Below are 5358 nucleotides of genomic sequence, written 5' to 3' on the forward strand. Positions count from 1 at the left end.
AACTGGATGTGCTATGGTCTTGGTGGAGCATTAAAGAAGCTCCATCTTAAGATGGAAATCCCGTTTTCCCATTTTGAAATGTGCTAATATTTTCAATATAAAAGCACTTGGTGCAAAGTCTTTACATATGATTGACAAGTATGATGTACAGTTGTGAAATATGATAATAACTTTCATGAATATTCATTTTGAAAATTTTCTTCCTGCAGGAATTCCTGCAGGAATTCCTGCAGGAAGCGTTTTTCCTGCAGGAATTCCTGCAGGAAGCGTTTTTCCTGCAGGAATGCTGCAGGCATTCCTGCAGAAATTCCTGCAGGAGAAAGGTAAATTCCTGCAGGAAGAATGTTTCCTGCAGGAATTTCTGCAGGAATGGCCTTGACAATGACAGGAAGCATTCTTTATGCATTTAATTTTGTTTTGAAACTGTTAAACAATGCATTAGATTTCATTAGATGTTTCAGACTTGACTTTAACTATGTATATAAAACAGATATATAATGGAGGCATTTTTTATTGTTTTGTTTTCCTAGTTTTATTGACTGTTGCTGGAGATGCCTGGCATTAGAAATAACTGACCTATGAATGAACTTCACTTCAAGAAAATCCATTTCCTTCAGTGGCTACTCATATTTTTCAGAAGTACAGAAGCTTGGGCATGGTTACTTCTTTCATTTTTTTCTTTAATTCTTTAACATCACCACTTAGGGTTTATTAGTATCTAAGCCAATTTGATTGTACATATAGGTGCAAGTCAGGAACATAAACACAAAATTCATAAATTTCATGACAGGCCTAAGCTTCCCTTAAAAGTATAAATTCAATTATTGTAAATTGCACATGTACTGTAAGGGTAGGGTGCCCTAATAGGATAATCATTGGAGTCCATAAGAAAAGTACTGTACAATGAAAGTACAGTACTTTTAGTTACATGTTGTGTAAAAACCTTTATCCTATTATCAGTGCCAACCTGATGAAATTATTTTCGGAACTTCCAGTAACTATTTACTGAATTCCAAACTGTAGTAAATCAAATAATACATTCAGTTGGTGGAAAAGTAGATGACATGAACCGCCTTGTTTGCCATGCTGATAGCTGGTGTTTGGGTTATAGAAACCAACCACTGGCGGCTTTATCTCATGATGCACCCCTCAGGGTAAAACATTGATCCTTTATTAGCATATAGCCAGGTGGCATTCACCAGTCATATTTTATGTTGGTTATGACACTGTAACACAATATTAGAAGTGTCCCGAGCCGGGTGCGTGGACACCTAGAAATTCATTAAACACTGGTGCTAAATGAATCTTATTTATTAGGTTTTTGATACCTACTGGACAGCTGTGTTTAATGAAGTTCTGAGTGCCCAATAGAAAATAATAATCAACCGTCACCAGATCAGATCAGATCACAGAACATTGATCAATCAGAACAACACCCTGTCCTCATCTGGAACTCTTTACATGCTCTAAAATCCTTGAGATTGGGACAAAGGCCTTTTATCACAAGAGTGTGATATTATCACCTCCCCTCCCCTTTCTCACCTATCTTTAGAGAAGTCATTAATATAATCTCCTTTGCACCTACATGAAGGTGTTTAAAGCCAGCAACAACAATGCGTGTATTGATTTATAATGACAGGTAATTAGAGACTGAAGTGAATGGTAGCTGCCTTATTCAGTGCCTCCACTGGTGTATAGAACAGGTCAGTATTTAACACTGCATAGAAGACTAAAGTTTACCCAAAGAGGTTTAACTACCTTGTAGATCACCAAGGAGTTTAGAATTCTCTGATCTCACTGACCTAACCTAGGTTTTACAGCAACCTTGGAATAGATATAATTTTTTACTATTTGCCTTTCAATTGGTAATCTTTTACTCTTGTCTTGGCTACCTTAGGTCTCTTGTTTAAGCAAGGAGCTTTTATCTTGGTTTCAGATAAAAAGTTCCTGATGATGGGTTTGAAGGCTGATACTGATAGCCAGAATAAAGCTACCATTCCAGAATGGCTATCAGTATCACATCAAAATATATACCACAGGCCCTCTACTCTTCAAAATCAACCAGAAAAGTTTGCCAACACAGAGGGTATTGATATGTAAAATTTGGGGTCCTGGAGTATCTTGCAAATACAAGCAATTTTTGTACTATAGAGCCAGGCGTTGAAAAGCAGAAAGGCCCACAAAATAACAACAAACTTTTTGATAACCAAACTTATTGATAACCTGGGCTTTATCTGGTCCAAAGAACCATTATCTTTTTGACTATTAATAAACTTGAAGCCCGCTATGAAGCTGTTTACCAGTATGATTCATTATAAGCCAGAAGGCCGACATAACCGCATTCCTCTGGAACAAAGAATTTGCCAATACTGTAACTTGAATAAGATAGAGGATGAGTGTCACTTTATTGTTTACTGTACTTTATACAACAACAAAAGAAACGTCCTCTTTGAAAATATACAAGATATGTTCCCTATTTCCAATACTTGAATACCACGGAAAAAAATTCATATTTCTCATGCAATTAGATCAACCATACATTATTGATTCCATCTGTACTTATATCTATAACTGTTTTAAGAGGTGAGAAGAAGTTGAACTTGTAAATACTGGAATGTATTAGTATTTGTAGAGGTGATAAGATGCCTTTTTTTTAATCAAAATTGTACATTATCACTAGCGCTACAATCTGTACTTAGCTTGTTTGAGCACAAATGTACAATCAAGGTCATTGATTCATTATATAGAAACAACAGGCAAAAGTTTGTTCCAGAGATTATTTGTAGTTTCCAAATCCTATTACATGGGCCTGTATATAAGGCACTCACTTTCCTCTTTTTGGTAATTATGCACATTGTTATGCAGGTTCAAAGGAGGTCAGTTATTGTTAAGGCATGCTTCCCAATTAGCAAGTTGAATTAGCAAGTCCCACAGGGACTGTCCCAAAGCACTGGATGGAAAGATTCAGAACACCTCCCTGAGATCAAGGAGGTTGCTTCTTGCTGAGATATTTCTATACTGAACTGCTTTTGAGCCAGATTAGAACTAGAAGAACTTCAAAATTGCAGAAACCTGAAAATTCACTTCTGGGATAGATTACAGGATTCGAATGGTTAAACCAGATCGGCAAATTAAGGAGTAATAAAAGCTCCTTGCTCTCACCAACTTGATCTGGCCCTCTTTCAACCTCCTTGATCTGGCTCAACACTTTTGTTTTGAACTGCCAACTAATGGAAATCTTAGAATTCAGAAAAATGGTAAATTAGGTAGTGCTCTGCATTGCACTTTAGCCAACCTCTCACTTTACATAATATAATATAATATTATATACCATTGAAGCTTCGATCCAGGTTACATCCAGGTATGTGACGTCATACTTTGTGGCGTCACCCAGGAAAATAAAAGTTTTTAGATAATAATCTTATATTTAGGCCATGTTTCTGAATCAAAAATTTTTTTGAAACAGGATGTGTTTGAAGGCACTTGAAAGGCCATGAAAGAATGTAGCTTCTTACGGTTGCATAAGATAGTACATGTATTGTCAGCCTGCAAGATCCGCTTGGAGATTCTGATCATGATAGACAAAGAAGCACAGTGCAAATGACACAGTAGGGTTCGGAGGACACCAACTGACTAGTCTAATTAGTCTGTTCTGTCAACTTTTAGCTTGAGTGGTAAATGTGTTGGGTTCATGAGCTGGCGGGCCCAGGTTAAAATCCTGGGAGCCAGACACAAATTTTTCTCTTGTGTTTCAGAAGTGTAAGGTTGTGAAGGACGTTGCACTTCTGTGAGGGCCTGCATGCCTTTTTCCGTTAAGTGTTACGAGCCATTTTAATTTACCGTTAATCGTTACCGACCCACTCTAATTCACCGTTAAGCGTTATCGGTATATTCTTCGTGAAGCGTATTGGTCGTTTTAATTCCACGTTAATCGTTACTTGTTATCCCGAATTCACCGTTAAGCATTACCAAGAAATTCTTCGTAACAAGTTATACCCACGAAGTCAAATGCCAGATAGAGCCCCTGAAAATGCAGGAAATGGTGTTTCAAAGGGTCCAGATTTCAAAATTTCTCCGAGCCTCCCGGCCGCTTCGGGTAAAAATATGTTGCGGAAGCGTCGCCCCTCCCCCTCCCAAAAAACCTTTTCACTCAAACAGATTTCAGTGTCCAACTTAGCATAGTTTCCAGCAAAATTTTCTCATCGAATGCAGAAAATGAGGTTTCTCCAGACCTCCCTTGCAACGGCTTGCGGCTTTGGTGCTCAAGACGACCTGGCGAAAACATGTTTCAGGGGTGTTGGCCCAAAAAATTTTCTCTTTAATAAAATGTCATTTGATTTACCTTCGTTGGCCAGCAAAATTTATAGCAGTAAATGGCGTTTCAGACGGTCCAGACTTTTAAATTTCCCCGGACTTGTCTGGCAATTTCTCGTGCCGTCCGAGCTTGAAATGGTAAAAATATGTCAGAGGCCGGAGGTCAATTGCTACAACCATGTGTAATTTTGATGAAAATTTCATTATTCTGTCAGCAAAATTTGCCGGAAAATGCAGGAAATAGCATTTCAGAGGGCCATGATTTAAAAAAATTTCCCAGGGAGCATACCCCCCTACCCCCATACGATGCGTTGCGCCTTTGGCGCTCCATGTGCTGAAAATTTTGTCAGCAATAGTCCCCCCCAGCCTACAAGAAACTTGCTGTTGCCGCCTCTGGTGGGAGCACTGACCCAGGGAAGCAAACGTCATAGACACAGCAGACATTGTCCCTGTCATTCCTCCGGGCTCTGGGCACCTTTTCCTTCTCACAATGCCATTAGTCTGATATTTTCAACCATCGAGGTAACCTAGTTTAGCGCCGTACAAAGAGGAACGAACGTCAATGTTTACTGTCATGCTTTGTAACCCCTCCTGAATTTACCGTTAAGCGTTACCGGACCTTCTGAATTTACCGTTAAGCATTACCGGGCCCCCTGAATTCACCGTTAAGCGTTACCAAGAACCCCCCATGCAGACCCTCTTCTGTGTCAGTGGGAAAGGTCACATTACCATGCATCCCTTTTTCTGAACTGAACTGGTTTTAGCCTTGGTACCACTTTGCATCATAAGGCAAAATACAAAATGTTTAAAACTGTCTTGTTTTTTTTTGCATCACAGGGCTTGAAAGTCATTTTTGCATGCACCTTAGGCTGAGTAGCCTGTGTTTACACAATCTATCGCTGGCTGGGGTTAATGACCCCTCCTAGGGCAGCAGCAATACTATAGGGCCGGCCGCTAGGAGCGCGATTTTAGTCAGGCTAGTAGCCTCCTTCACGCCTCTTCTTGGGAAGCTTTGGTGGGTTTTTTTTCGGTGGGGGGGGGGGG

The 5358-nt window shown here is 39.5% G+C and overlaps 1 protein-coding gene across 1 annotated transcript in view; it reads left to right on the forward strand.

The window, feature by feature from the left end:
• LOC118415775 (cathepsin L-like) overlaps nucleotides 1-5358 on the forward strand; it is a 27789-nt gene that overhangs the window by 8715 nt on the left and 13716 nt on the right. The gene's annotated exons all lie outside the window — the stretch shown is intronic.

This window comes from Branchiostoma floridae, chromosome 1 (genome assembly GCF_000003815.2).
Source record: "Branchiostoma floridae strain S238N-H82 chromosome 1, Bfl_VNyyK, whole genome shotgun sequence".
NCBI classification, from domain to species: domain Eukaryota; kingdom Metazoa; phylum Chordata; class Leptocardii; order Amphioxiformes; family Branchiostomatidae; genus Branchiostoma; species Branchiostoma floridae.